Source organism: Callospermophilus lateralis, chromosome 14 (assembly GCF_048772815.1).
Source record: "Callospermophilus lateralis isolate mCalLat2 chromosome 14, mCalLat2.hap1, whole genome shotgun sequence".
Lineage (NCBI taxonomy): Eukaryota > Metazoa > Chordata > Mammalia > Rodentia > Sciuridae > Callospermophilus > Callospermophilus lateralis.
The window spans coordinates 36,829,930-36,845,779 of record NC_135318.1 but is presented as its reverse complement, the minus strand read 5'-3'; the positions used below and the strand labels follow the sequence as shown (position 1 = coordinate 36,845,779).

General features: G+C 41.2%; 1 long non-coding RNA gene across 3 annotated transcripts in view; it reads left to right on the top strand.

Annotated features, from left to right (window-relative positions):
• The window catches only part of LOC143380279 (uncharacterized), a 52,592-nt gene extending 38,676 nt beyond the window's left edge, over nucleotides 1–13,916 (top strand). For 2 of the 3 annotated variants that reach the window (XR_013088605.2, XR_013088607.2), the window contains 2 exons: nucleotides 12,739–12,846; nucleotides 13,710–13,916. This is a non-coding gene — a long non-coding RNA (uncharacterized LOC143380279). Of the gene's footprint in view, nucleotides 1–8,098; nucleotides 8,597–12,738; nucleotides 12,847–13,709 lie in introns of those variants that run through there. The other variant, XR_013088606.2, reaches the window with a different exon arrangement.
• Nucleotides 13,917–15,850: the final 1,934 nt, after the last annotated feature.

Sequence of the window (15,850 nt, the reverse complement as noted above, 5' to 3'; positions counted from 1 at the left end):
CCCAAATCAAGAAGGCATGTTTTCACGAAAAAAAGCTTCAACCACTGTCTTTTTCAAATGCAGTTACTCATTCTGAGACTTAATCTTTTTTTGTGGGGTGAGGGGATCTGGGGAGGAGAAAAGATATGAATGTGCAAGGGGTAGGCTGTAGCTTCCCCACTATCTCATCCTCCCGGGCTTCTCCTTTGTCCACTCTGTGCTCTGAGGTCAGACTCTAGTCCACAGCTATTTAAAAGTCTTGACTTGGCCCTGGAATGCTGGCACGCTCTAGTGGAATTGGAGTTCATAAGTACAGTTTCCTGGGGCTGGTGAGGCTTCATGTGAAAGGCTTAGGAAATCCCAAGGAGACAGTATACATTCATGCAACTGTGTGTGTATGTACATATGTGTATGCGTGTGTGTGATCTTCCTCCTGCCAGGCAAGCACAAATGCTTGTATAAAAATGCCCTTCCAGTTTATGGCCCCTAGACTTTCAAGGTAAGTACATACTGCTGTAGATTTTATTGTTTTCCATAAATATTTTCTTATTTCTTTCACACAGACAAGATTCTCCCAGGGGGCAAGGGAGGTCATGCAAGTTCCACCCACTTTTCTTAGCTGGGCCTGACAAGGGACCATGCATGGCGAGGCCTGGTTCTTCAGGAGTGCTGGCAGCCAGCTATGAGGAGCACCCAGGCTGCATGGGGAGCCACCGCAGCACGCAGGGGCAAGGGATGCTGGCTGCAGTGGCTGGAGTGGAAGGGCAGTGTGGTGGGGGAGGGTGGTGATATAGAAATGCAGGTCCCTTTAGCTCTGTTTTGCCATCCTCCTGCCCACTGGCAGATCCTGATTTAGCAGAGCTGCTGCGCCACAGGGATCAAGGAGACAACTCCTGATGTACTCCTTATTATTTCCTGGTAGTGCTATTTAGGTTCTTGAGAGATTTGGGCTACACTGGTAGAAGTAATTTTTTTTTTTTTAATAACAAGGGCAATTAAAGACTGGGTCAGATGCTCAGGACCCTCTAGAACAGCTTCCTGAATCTAAAGATGTTCAAACTACAGCTCAGAGAGGTTCATTGACTTGCCCCAGGTCCCAACCTATTTGATGGTCTGCTTCATGAAGTTGGTTTTTCTTTTTTACACTGAAACATTTAGAAAAGTTTTAGATTAAGTGAGGAGCAAATTAGCAATTGGCTTCTCTGTTGACTGACTTTGAGACTTTGTATAAGTTATTTAATTTCTATTTCCTCCTCTGTAAACTAGGGGAATTAACATCTCCTCAAATCATTGTGAGGATGTGTAAGTCAATGTGTGTGAGGCATCTATCTCAAGAACTATGGGAGCTAATTAAATGTCAGTTCCCTTTTCCTTCCCTCAGTATTCATTTCCTCCTCCCTGCCCTTTAAAATAACAATAAACAATAATAAAATAAGTTGTTTTGTAAGCAAGCTCAACTCAGATCCACATTGTAATGCAGTGTAAATAGGAACATCCTAGGCAGGCCAGGCAAGTCAAGGGCATTGTGAAAGGAGATGTGGGCAGGAGCCAGGTGTGAGGTTGGGGTGTGTGTGGATTGATTGAAAAGGCTTCCCTCCAAGGAGGGTCAGAAGAGCTTCTCTTCCCAGCTTAAAAAAACAAAACAAAAACCAAACAAACAAGAAGAGGCCTCTGAGAAAGAGCAGATGATAGTGCTGCAAGAAGGGAGTCAGCAGAAGGTTCCTTAAGCAAGGCTGGGGACTGCTGAGCAGTCGCAGATCCCAGGGAGAGGCAAGCATGCATTCAGCTTCCATCCTCCAGAGCAGGCATGTGAGGCAGAAAAGTCTTGGCTGCCTAGCAATGAAGCCCAGAGAGATACCCAGAGAGACTCTCCCACAGCCCATGAGCTAAGTTAGGAAAGAACACACCTGAGTTCCTGCAGCCCTGACAGAGAGGGGCTTGCCAGTCCTATGCCAGCCACCAAAGCAGCAATTCTAAAAACAGTTCTGTGTTACAGCCCCCATTTCAAAGATGTTTGGCAATGGGAAGCGATCTCCTTGATTTGTGTAATAATATTTTCATCTATATCATTCATAAAAACCAAAAACAAAACAATTGTCATAAAAATTTCAGTCTGGTGTGTGTGTGTGTGTGTGTGTGTGTGTGTGTGTGTGTGTGTGTGTGTGTGTGTTTAGCAGCAACCATATATCCAAAGGGCTTAGGAGGGACAGAGAACTCATTCAGAGGCAAATAGTGCAAATAGTTGAAAAGAATTCTCTGATCCTAAACACAGCTCCTGTCCCTTTTTAAGAGATGGGAGAGGAGGAAAGAGATCCTGGCTTGGCTGGAGAGCACCTCTACCCAGTGTTTACTGCTCTTGTCACTTGCTCTGAAGAAGGGGCCTATTCTCTCCCTGCTGCTAATTACAAGTCTTACTAGATTTTCAAAATGTGCTTTTACCTTCCCCCCTCATGAAGAATGTGGGGGAAGTCCTAGGGTTTTAGTGCTACTTGTGAGTAGCATCATCACATCTCTGATAAGAGATATTCCTCTCACTTCATCATGATTCCCATCTCTGGCCCATCCTCTCTTCTCACAGGGTCCCCCAGCCTGGGGCTGATAGAGTAAATGAAATGTCTTGCCTGGAGCCAGAAGACATCATAAAAAAATAGTGCAGGTGAGAAAAGAGGCCTCTGTCAATGAGCCAAAGGTGCCTCTAGATGCCAGGGATGGCACCAGTGCAGTGGTTTTCCGGCAGGAAGGAGGTAGTGATGGCAGAAATCCAGACCTTGGGCTGGAGTCAGGACCCTGCCTGGGCCTTCCGCAGCAGGAGGCAAGAACAGGCTGCCTTTGTGGGCCTCCCTAGCTTGTTCAGGGCTGGGCCCAGGTGCCTCAGCTCTCTCTGTGGGCTACTGAGGACTTCTTCTCTAACACAAGGGTTTGTAAAGCTGGAGTTTTGGAATAAATTGCCAATCCCTAGAGACCTCACCATTTCCCCTCAAAGGCCTATATGTTCTCTCTGCAAACAGGATCTGTTAGTCCCCCTTGTATTCCTAAGGTCCCTGTCCCATGCTAGATTTTTTACAGCTCAGTGGGCACTTTCTTAAATGACAGTTATATATTTGATAGTTACAGAATATATATCTTATCACTCCAATTAAACAGTAAATTACTTGAGGTTTAAGTGTCACAGGAGAGGGGGAAGCTGATGCTTCAAACCTTGGTTCTTATGTCCTGACAAAAGAAAATTTAAAGTTAAACACAAAAAGGCAAATAAGAGAATTTATTGTGAGTAAAAGTAAAGTAAGGCTCAAGTAGAGAACATGAGAGAGAGACAGAGAGATAGAGAGAGAGAGAGAGAGAGAGAGAGAGAGGCATCTCCTAGCAGAGAATAACAAAGGAAACAATGCTGCTTCTAAATTGATTCCTGTTTGATCTTTGTCAGGAGAACTGGGGTCCACCTTCTGCGGTCTTCACCAACCAGATGTTTAACTGCTCCACGTTGGGTGGGGAAATTTTTGATTGGGTCCCCTAGCCTGGGGCTTCATGAGGGGAATGGTAAAAGCACATTTTGAAAATCTAGTAAGACTTATAATTAGCAGCAGTTGGTCCTTTCTGGACTGTCATGGTGCTCATCTCATGGGGGAGGGGGCTTTATCTACAAGTCAGTCCTATGTTAAAGCGAGAGACAGGGTCAATGACTTGGCGGACTTCGTCTTACTGCACCTGTGCTATTAATGAAATTTCCTTTCTGAAATACATTTAGAAACCTTCGGCCATATATCCTAATCCTACGTTGACCTCAGAAGACCCTGTCAGGAGTCAGCCCTATTGATCTTTCCTTTTTTGACGTATTTCTTAATTGGTTTCCTTTGTTTCTCCATGTTTATTCTCAGACTTAGTACACCTGTTCTTTTTCTCTATTATTCATTAGCCTTAAAAGCAATTTAAAGAACATCCATGACCTCTCCACATTATTGATTTGCATTCCAATGCTCATTACTAACTACTACCTAAGCTAAGTATGAGGGCTTACTTTGTTAAGTACTTTATATAGTTTAGCTCATTTAATATGTATAACAACCCTATGAGATAGATGTCATAATGCATTATCCCCATTTTTTTTAAGGGGAACAGAAATGTTAACAAAGTCACTCTAGGTTCTGGCTCCCTGCATGAGTTGAACAAGTTATAGCCTCTCTGTGCCTCTGTCTCCTTGACTGTAAAGTGGAATGACAGTTCCTACTCCATAAGAGCGTCATGATAACTAAATGAGCTGCTATATGTAAAGTGTTCAGAATAATGCTTGGCTCATAAATGTTTGTCAAATAAATAAAGGAACATCTAAATGGCAGAGCTGGCTGTGACCCAGGTCATTTGATTCCAGAGCACAAGTTCCTAACTATCTCCATGATTTCTCTCCTTGTTGATTGTTGTGTCCTGTTCTGTCCCTTCTGAAAGCTTTGTCAGGAATTTTGATTTTCCTTTTGTGGATGGGGAAAACAGTTAACAGAGGATGTGATCCACCCAGGGTCATCTTCTTTTCTTTCTGAGGATTCCATGGTGACACTTCCTATATTCCTAGGGGCCAGGCACCACTCTAAGCATGTTACACATATTAACTAGTAGAGCTCACAGATTATTTTAGTGACAGGTACTGTCATTTGTTCTATTTTACAGCCCAGGTATAGATTGGACTGACTTTTCTGCCCTACTTGTCCTCTACCTGAGTCCTCCCTCAGGCCTGGAGTCAATGATTTCTGCCTACAATGATTTGGTAATCCAAATGCTGAGTACCAAGATGCTTATTGAGGGACCTAAACCTCCCTTGTCTCAGCTTTGCTGCCATAGTCTGTGACTGAGCCCTCTACTGGACCCCACATTTCAATACTTGCCTTGGCCTAACTTCCTAAGTACATCAGAGCTTCCCTGTCAGGCCCATTAGTATGGTGACCAACTGTCATGATTTGCCTGGGAATGTCCCAACCTTAAAGCTGAAAGTCCTGTGTAGCAAGAAACCTCTCAGCTCTGTGGGTATTTTCTGACTTAGTGATGCTTTGGTGCTTGGTGCTTAGCAATCCATACATCTTCCTATAGATGTAAAGAGAATCACTACTCTTCTCCAAATGATCCCACATCATTTAATGTAGTAGCAGCTATAACCCATTTCAAAGCACAAGAGCATAAGGAACACTATTAGGGATATTTGCTTTCCTGGTAGAGCAGATCTCTTGAATTTACTCTTCTAAAACCACACTGGAGGAGCATAGTTAGACATGCCAGCAGTTTCTCTCTGTCCTTCACACATGACCCACTGAGATATTGTTATATTTCCCCTCCTTCTCTGCATTTTTGTTCTCCCTGAGCACTTCTAATGGTTTCCTTTCTGCATCATCATGCAGTGTAAAGAGAGCAGAGCTTGGCATTAGGGAGACAGCATGAGTAGTGGAAAGAGCATGGAGTTTTTAGGCAGAGAGATGAGGCGTTAATCCTGTTTCTGATATATCATTTTATGTCTTTGAGCAAGTTCTTTAACTTCTCCAATTATCGTCTGCAAAAGGATAATACTATGAAAAAGTCAGTGATGATGTATGTAAAGTGACTTGCATAGAGTGGGATGCTATTGACACTAAGTGACTGATAAAAAAGGCCTGAGATTGGAGCTCCCTGTGGACTGGCAGGCTCCTGAGCCTAAATGGGGGTTGATGTTCCCAAAGAAATGCTGCTGGATGTCTGTTGTCACATGCCCAATGTGACCTATTGTCCAAGTTCTCTTTTCTCCTTCAATTTCAATTCCCTGGGTAACCTTATTGCATACCCACAGGATCCTATACTCTTCCATATAACTTTTCACAAGATGAATGCAAATTTTAGTTGGGTAATTATTTAATTTCTATCTTCCCTACCTGATGACTCCCTGAAGGCAAAGACCACGTTTATCTTTTAACTGTTGTAGCTTCATCAGCCAAATCAGTGCCTGGCACACAGTAGGCATTCATAAATGCCTGTTGCATGAAATATAAGAATGAATTACAACCACTCAAAGGTAATGAGGTATATAAGGAAACTTAGGCAATGATACACCACAAGATGGCGATAATGTCCTGCATGTAAGCTATTCCAGGGCTCTAAAGGCAGAGGGTGAGTGGCAAAGACTCAATTTCCAGATCTGCTTGGGAGAGATTCTGCTGAGATTATAACATCTATCTTTTTCTACAAGGTTAGGCAATTTACAATGCATTCCTATAGTTCTATAAAAAAAAAAAACCACAGGAGATGGTATCCCATTTTACAGGCAAGGAAATAAGTTTCAGGAATTTTAAGTAACTATTCTTAAGATATACAATTCGTAGGCCACAGACTAAGGCTGTAAATCAAGTCTGTGGGTATTTTCTGACTTAGTGATGCTTTGGTGCTTGGTGCACCAAAAGCTGTGTCCTTCCTAATATACTCTAGTGCTTCCACTCTGATGGCCTACTACAACCAGTAACTGGTTTGTCCTTTAAAACGAAATCCTAACAACTCGTTATTTTGTCACAGACCCAATGAGTAGTCTCTACACAGCCATTGATTTCTAAAAAATGTCAACTTACAGAGGAGGGAAAGTAAGAGTAAGAATAGACTCAATGTTTCTTTGTATTTTAAATTGAGTTCATGGATGAGCATTCTGAGAAAGGAGGAAATCATTTTCAGTGGATCAATCAATCATCACTAGTTCTTCATTCAGCAACTATGTGCACACACAGGGCTGAGCAAATGCAGATGGGTTAAGATCAGATTGGGGATATTACATGTACCTATGGGACATGTTGATACACAGCAGCACCTAAGTGCCATGTGGATAAAATTTAACCAGAAACGTTCTTGTGACTGGGGTAGTCAGAGATCTGAAAGTCAGAGTTGACACTGAAAGAAAACAAATCCAGGGAGGCCTCAAGTAAACTAGCCCTTTTCTACTTAAGGTATAAACCAAGGACCAGAGGCATTGACACCACACAAGAGCTTATTATAAATGCAAACTCTTGTTCCAGACCTCCTGAGACAGAATCTGCATGTTAGTAGAATCTCCAGATGATTTTCACATTTTAAGATTTTTGAGGATCAAATGTTTTTATTCATGTATATGTTTAAAATGAATTAACACTTTAATTTCATTTTTTAAGTTTTAATTTTGGATTTAGATTTGCTTTTGAAATAATGGTAGTAAATACTCTAAACTTCTGCCTTTCTTCTCTACAAGAACCTATGAAAACTTCTAATAGTTCAATTTTCTGTGGGCTGGTGATTTATTAACTGGATAAAATTCTTATCCAAAATATTTTTGCGTGTATTTGTGTGAGAATTATTCATGAAAGGAGGCCTTGAAAAATCCTAAAGGATGCATTTTATAAATCACTGAAGGAAGTTAACCTTATGTTCACTGTAAGTGGAGTATATTCTCTTTCTTTGCAGATTGCTAATCTATATAATATGTTGGAACCATAAAACTAGATCAAGTCCCCGCAAGTCACTTCTATTTCCTCAGTACTGTCCATCATTCTGGATATGTAAAAGGTTTTTGCATGTGAAATCTGGGATTACTCTGATGAAGATAGATAGATCCTTGAGACGCCAGGACATCCATAGGACTTGATTTAACATACCATTGGTAAATGACAGTGACCCTCTATCTACCTGAGGTTCCATTTCAGTTTATCTAGTCATGAAAGTTGGGTGAGTTCATTCAGAAAGGCAGTACATATAAAGAACAGAGCACTAGAAAACTAAGTGGGGAAACATGGGCTCAGGACCAACACATATTAGTTATGAAGCGTCACTTCTCTGAATCTCAGTTCCCTATCTATAAACCTAAGAGGTGAAACTAGATGGTTGCTAAGGTCCCTTCCTGGTCTAGCATTGCATGAGCCTGGTTACCTAGGAGTTGGAGCATGGGTAGTTACTCATTAAACCCAGAATATATAGTCCAAATAGAAATGGCCCACACCACTCTTACTTCCAGATATAAAAGTTGAGAATGCTAGTTGCCATAGCAACTCACCTTCATGAAGTCATTATACATTCAATTCTGTAAAGTGACAATATTCTGTACTGGCACCTGCAAAACTCCATAATGTTTCCTTTGCTTCCATCCTTGCCCCAGGCTATGGTGCCAAGAATTGTCATACTCTGGAGAAGCAATCAGAGTTCTCAAGCTGCCTTTGGGTCTGCTGGAACAGAAGGTGCTGACAGGGGTGGGAGTGAAGGAAGGCCTCCTTTCAGTTTACTAATTCTGCAGCCGCCCTCCACAAACTCCAGCAAATATTTTGTGATGTTGCAAGGTGTTACGAGAAGTGCAAAGCAAGCTGTGATTCAGCTGGTATGAAGACTTTGCAAACAAAAAAGGGTGATCCGTTTTGCAGCAGGCTATTACTTCTGCCAGAGTCCTCAGACTGGAATACTAAGAGAGAGATTTCTGCAAGACATTGCCATCATACATGCTGGATTTTCTAAACAAGACCAATTTAAAATAATTTGGCCCAGTAGGTTCCAACTTGTGGCCCTCAGACCTCTAGGCACTTCAAGGGATCTGCAAACCCATGTGAGTGTTCTCTCAGTAGATCGAGTGCAATATGTGCTCATCTATATGGGTTACTTTCCAAATATGCATAAATGTTATTACAATGAATAAAATAAATTGATTTTTAACGTTATTGAATACATCTTAGCTTTCTATTTTCTTGATCAACTGATACTAAAAGTGAAGCTAGGATCTTGCTTGAGGTTATTTATTTATTTATTTGTTAATGTTGAAATGCAGTTTCCACACTTAGCAAATTGTTTGTCTTGATTTTTGGGGTGGAGAACAGAGACCTCTTATCATCAGGAGAGAACATTTCCCCTGTTTATTGGCTCTGTTTTCATGGCATATGTTGGACAGTATACCCATTACTTGGTTTCTTGAACCTGAACACTTTTTGAGAAGACCTTTAAGTGGCTAACTGAGCACTGCTCCTTCATTAGGAATGTCAACCCTGAATATAAGTAAACCGCAAGCCGTGGATACAGTTCCACATGCTGATGTGAGAACTTCAACTACTTTTGACTTCAAGCCTCCATTTCTTTAAACTGTTAGAAATGAACCCTCAGTGAACTCATGGCCTTCAACCTTTCCTTTCCCTGGGGTTGTATTTAGGAAAAGCCTTTCTGTAATGGGCTTATGAGATGCAAGGTGTGCAGTGGGAGAGGAGTGGAGGGACTAACATGGACCTCAGGATCACTGTTTTGCACTGGCATTTACTGAGCCATTCTTCACAGTTTGATGACCTCATTCAGGCCCAGGAGTACCTCCATTTCTGTCATCCTCTTGGTCACAAGGAGGCATTTTTTATCTTACAAGGGGCTGCAAAACAGCATGTCTGCCTGCCTCAGTTTTCTTTAGCAGGGACCAACTATGCACCCATTTCTTCTCTGGGGTCTTGCCACTTTCCTGGGGTTCTATTGAGGATAAGGAACAAGTACCTCAAAGACATCTGGAACTGTGACCTTCTCAAGTGAGCCTGGGGAAGGGCTCAGGACTCCACACTATCTCTGCCATTTCTATTTTCCTATGGCTTCATTTCCTCTCTCCGAGATTTTTTTTTTCTCTCTTTTCTACTGTCATTATCTTTTCTTCCAAATATTTTGTCTATGTCATTATTTTTTGTTTGTTTTTTTTCTTCCTTAAGGGCAGCTACTTTTGTTTCTCTGTCCCTTACTCTCACTCCTCTTCTCTGAGGTAAGGAGCACAAACTAGGAGAGCTTTCTAGGTGAAGGAAGGAATAAGAAGAGTAAACACATGGTAAAGGAATAGGCTAATACTCTTCTCCCACACACACAAATTAGCATAGATTTCATGGATCCAGAGTCTAGAAGAAAAATAAGTCTCCCATGAAATCAGACACAGAGCAAAAAGTGAAATTTTAGAGGATAATCAAAATAAGCCCCCTGGGCGCTAGTACAGTTTTTCTATAGGCTCCTGACAATGTTCCACACAGGGGCCTCTGGAGCTAAGTGCCTGGACTTTTGGACACAAAGCTGAAATAAAGGGATTTTTAAAAGAATTGGGTGACTAACAAAAGCTTCATCAGTTGTATGTTGCAGCACTTAGCCTGAAGGAGTCTTGGGAGAGGTTGGGTGGGAAGACAGCAAGTGAAAGCAGAGGCTCACTGTCAATGGCCACCCTCGGTGGCTTTCTTTCATTCAACTCTGCAAATCCCTGCTCATGGGGCTGTTGGAAATACAACTGCCTATAACACTGCTGTTTTTGCCCCTTTCAGTCTGAAGTCCCATCCCTTTTTCTTTCATTCAAAACAATCGAATTCCTGTGGTGGACTACATATTTGGGAATAAGTAACCCCAATTTTAATTCTGGCAACCTTATATAAGAGTCTTGTTGAACAAAAAAATATATGGTTTTGCTGGGCTCGGTGTTGCATGCCTGTAATCCCAACAGCTCAGGAGGCTGAGGCAGGAGGATTGAAAGTTCAAAGCCAGCCTCAGCAAAAGCAAGGCGCTAAGCAACTCAGTGAGACCCTGTCTCTAAAGAAAATACAAAATAGGGCTGAGGATGTGACTCAGTGGTTGAGTGCTCCTGAGTTCAATCCCTAGTACAAAAAACAAACGAAAACCATGATCTTTGGATTTGGGCGGTCTTACAGTTTAGTGGGAGAGGGAAGAGGCCAGGGAAAGACTGGTTAAGGAGAAACTTCAGTGCTACGTTGGAGAAAATGCAGGTTGTAGGGTTCACCAAAGCAAAATGCCTAGCAAAGAAGAGGTGCCAGAGACGGTCTACTGGGTAGAACAAGATGGAACAAGTGGAAACTTCAGAGAGGGAGTCCAAGGTTCTGGGGCAGGGCAAGCTGTGACAGGCCAGTCTGCAGGCTAGTCTCCTCTTAAGTAGGAGAGGCACAGAGAGCAGCTGCTCTGGCTCAGACCCAGTCCCCAGTTTCCAGTAGCAGTGATGGCTGTTTGTCTCAGTTTGGTGGTCATGAACACACATTTTTCTCATTCAAAAGAGTTAACTGCTGCATGTCTTGGCACGAAGATTCTTTTCTCATTTTTTCAACTTGTACTGTGGGAATCAGGAACCTGTGAGAGGACACTGAAGAGGAGGGTCCTCTGTATTGCAAAAGCCACAACCTTTCTTTCCTCTTCCCTCTTGGAGGGAGAAAGTGGAGGCTGCCTTAAAGATTTTGTATTTCAGGCAAAGAGTTTGTTGGTAAAACTGTGTAGGAGGCACCAGAGTGCTGCTTAGAACTTTTGCAAGCATGTATTTTTATCATTAAACTCTTGGCTAAAACTCATTTGTTTCCAAAAGGCTGCTTTAGCTGAGTGTGCTTGCCTGAGTTGGGAAGAGCACCTTAAAAATACAAGTTTGTTGCAAATGATGCACAAAGAAACCAAGTTAACATTTATTTTATAAATTAAAGATGGTGTGAGAGGATATGAGGCTCTTTGGCCTTCAAAATCATACAAAGGATTTTGTTTCGCCAACTGTGAAGAGTGAAAATTAACATCCTGTTTGGGAAACCTCAATCACATCACCTAAAGGCCAACTCCACATCATGGAAACAAATCAGAGGGCTGCATTTGGAGAGAGGTCCCCACATTACAGATCACACAGGAAATGATCACATACTATTATTCTTGAGTGAATGTGGCAAGAAAATATAATCCTTGAATAAATAACCAGAACAGACTGAGTACATTTGAGTTAAACTGTAAACAATCATTTAGATCAAATTACTTAATATTTCAGTCCATGAATGTACAATAATATGTGCTTTAGCTTATGCCAGTAAGATAATCTTTAGAGATGTCTGAGTGACTTTTGGCTCTAAATTTAATCCTTAAAGTGATTAAGGAATTAAGAAACAATAAAAATAGCCTGGGAAAACATTGTACCACTACTTTGCAGCTATGAACCTTTACAACAACCCAAAGTTTTCCCAAACATGCTGATCATTTCTAGAACTAACTAGAAGAGGGGTCTGCAAAATTTTTCTTAAAGGGCCAAGCAATAAACATTTTAGGCTTTGTAACTCTGCCATCATACACAAAAGCAGCCTTATACAACATGTTAATGAATGGCTATGGCTATGTTCCCATATAACTTTATCCTCAAAAATAGGTAACTTGCCTATAGGCTGTAGTTTGCTGACCCTTGATTTTGAACAATCTCATAGATGTAGAAACATCATACATTATTTTGGAAAAATAGTGAGTTCCTTAGAGCTCCACAGCAGACCAAATTCTGTGAGGCTGAGTGTTGAGGGCACTTTAGTATGCTTTGGAATTTGTAAACATTAGGTAAAAAATACAGGCTGAGGACTGGTGACGTCAGAGAGAACAGATGCCTCAGCACACAGCAGACTTGCAGGAATCATGGAGAGTAGTTAATTTGAGGTGCAAACCATTTCAATGAAAGGAATCACCATACTAAGCCAATCCCATACTTTTTACACTTTCATCTTGACAATGGCTTTGTAAGGTACATGGATTCTGCACTTGACACCAACTTCAAAAATTAAGGTTGTATACTTAAAAGTTCTAGCTTCTATTTTAATTCAGATTCATTAAAACCAATGTTTCATTTAGGCCTGGGTAGGTCAATTTTCCTGCCACATATAAGGTCCCTGCTGAATGGATATGGCTATGTAACACCTCCCCTACCCCACCACTTTCTCCCATGCTGGTCACTTGGTTATGTTTAATTTATACACTGTATAGAAATATGGAACTAGGCTGTAATTCTTTTTTCAGTAATTTGAACTTAAAAACAAGAGGAAAGATGCAGTTGTTGGCAGAGTGGAGCCAGAAGGGTCATGTGGACTCAGGTGCTGGAATAGTAACTGATGGGCCTTGTCCAAGGTATGTTCATGGCCAAGCACAGGGTTGCACACCTGAAATCCCAGTGACTTGGGAGGCTGAGGCAGGAGAGCTGCAAGTTCAAGGCTAGCCTCAGTCACTTTGGGAGGCCCTAAGCAACTTTGCAAGACCCCCTCTCAAAATAAAAAGGGGTGGGGATGTAGCTCAGTGGTAAAGCAACCCTGGGTTCAATCCCAGGTACCAAGCAAACAAAAAGTTCACTGAAAAAGTAGCAGTAAAAAAGAAAGCATTTCAGTTTCTTTCTGGTTCTATAATCCAAGAAAGCTGGTTGCTCTTCAAAAATCCTTACATTCCAATGACACCACTCTGGATTTATAAAATCCTTTCCCCCCATTCTTTTATAAGTTTTAGTTTTTGAGATGGGATCTTCTGTTTTTTCTAGGCTAGCCTTGAACTTGCCATTCCCATGTCTCAGCCTCTGGAGAAGTCTGGATTATAGGCATAGGCAACCACGCCCAGTTTCTTCTCTCATTCAAGAGCTGTCTTTCTTGAGTGGGCCTCTTCTCAATACTAATAGCTTACTTTTCCACATGACTTGGTTGGTTGGTGGCTACAACTAACTCTTTTTTTTTTTTTTATGTTGGGGATTGACCTCAGGGCTTGGGGAACCCATGTTCTACCACCAGGCTCTAGCCCCAGCAAGGCACAAGGAAAGATGGGAAGAAAATAGGTTAGAGCTGTCCCTTTCGCCTGAACAACCAACTTCCCCAAATAACTGGTGACTATTAGGAACATGATGAAATTATCAAAAGTGCAAGAAACGGAAGCTTCTAGAAAAAACTGACAGAATAAAACATGTCTAATTTTGATCTTTCTTAACTTTTCCCTCTATAACTACATCAAAGCTATTTTGAGGGAAAGTGCCATGAACCCTACGGATAAAGAAAGTTAAAGAAGATATCAAAGGAGCCAAATTTTGGAGGATGGAAAGCAGAGACACCTGATAACAGTTGGCAGACTTGAAGAGTCATCATAAAGTGACATTATTATAGGAAAAAAATTTAGAATCTTCAACAGGCCCAAGAACTGATGGCACCTCTGGAAGTACTGTGAATTGGGAATGTTGACTTAAGGAAGACCAATTAAATGAAAGATCTGTGAGAGTCATGTGAATTCTTGGATTTCTTCTTTCACCCCATTCCTTACCACTGGTTGATTGTCTCTCCCACACTCACCAAAGTCTTGAGGTGAAGGCTACTGAGAGGAAAATAGATAGCTTCGAGATGAAGGAGCACGAGGCACAGGTGAGGGTATTTAAAGACTCCCTGCTCTCCCACTTCATCCTTCAGGCAAGAGAAATTAGAGGACTATCCGATGGGGAATACCTAGATATAAAATTTAAGAGTCCACTCATGAACATCCCAGACAGATCATCCTACATCAGCAATTCTCAGCTGAAGGCTTAGGGCAATCTCTAGAGACATGTTGAATTGCCACAAACCCAGGGGCTGGGGTTACCAATGGCATGGGATGTGCTACTGGCATCTAGCACATAGAAGTGAAGGATGCTACTGAACATCCTATATTGCACAAGGAAAGTTTCCTCCAACAAAGAGTTATACAGTCAAAAGTGTCATTAGAGAAAGTCTGCCTTACATTAAACCCATGGTCAACTGGCCCACCAGTATAAGCAGAGTTGACAAACAATCCAACAGTGTCCCTGCTCTATTAAGAGTAAGCAGACAACAACAACAAAAAAAAATGATCATATAGCTGAGAATCAAGCTGGAGCTACCAGTCAGTTATGAGATCACAAGAATGAACAACCAACATTTCAGTTTACTGTGCTGCCAAACTGTGATGTTTGGAGGTTAGGTATTATATGCATTTTTGATTTATAATATATTCAACTTACAATGGGTTTATTGAGATGAGAATCTGTCATAAGTCTTAGTCCATCTGTAATAAACTTTCACTTGTGACCATGATACTAGGGATCAGATTTACTTTCCTGCTGTAAACAACTGGAAAACTGGGCAAAATTTAGAAAATTGGTTTTCATATTAGACAAAGGGCAGCACAGGACTGTGATTCCTAAGAGGGTGTGTCCTGGAGGCACATTCCATATCCAGGCAGATTCTATCAATCTTACTAAGTCAAGAAAAAGACTAGACTTCAGGCAGTGTGAGACAGAAGATGTAGGGCAGAGTTTTGCAGAGGGTACAACTATACAGAAAAAAAGAGTTCTGGAAACCTTTCAAAGAAACACTCTTTTATCTTTGCTGAATACTAGGCTATACACGTGTAGCATATGAGTTCATAAGGCTGAAGAAGAACAAAAGGTGAGCTGGGAGCAAAGGAGTGCCCAGATCTCACGTAGAATAAATACCTGTTCAAATAACTGCAGAGTAGAAAAGAATCCTCATTGATCTATCAGGGCAATTAGTAGGGATTCTAGAAGGTCCATACCTTAGGTTAAAGAATGTCTTTCTATTGTAGTTTTCTAATAGTTTCCCTTATGATAAATTGTTGAATTTTATTAAATGAGTTTTTTTGCACTTTTTGAGATGGCCATGTAGTTGTCCTATAATTTGTTAATGTGGTTAATTTAATAGATTTTTAAAATTTGGGGCAAAACACTCCAACATACTGGCTCAGGAACTTGACTTTCTTAGCAAAATTCTAAAACTGCAAGAAGTAAAATTGAAAAAATCAATAAAAGAGATGGCATCGAACTAAAAAGCTTCTTCACAGCAAAGGAAACAATCAAGAGTGTGAAGAGAAAGCCTATGGAATAGGAGAAAAATCTTTGCCACTTGCACCTCAGATAGGGTGTTAATTTCTAAGACAAGCAAAGAACTCAAAACACTTAACACACACACAAAACAAACAAAGAAACAAACAACAACAACAAAAAACCCACCAAGGCAAATAACTCAATCAATAAATGGGCAACGGAATTCAACAGACACTTCTCAAAAGAAGAATGGCTAACAAATACATGAAAAAAATGTTCAACATCTCTAGTAATTAGGGAAATGCAAAT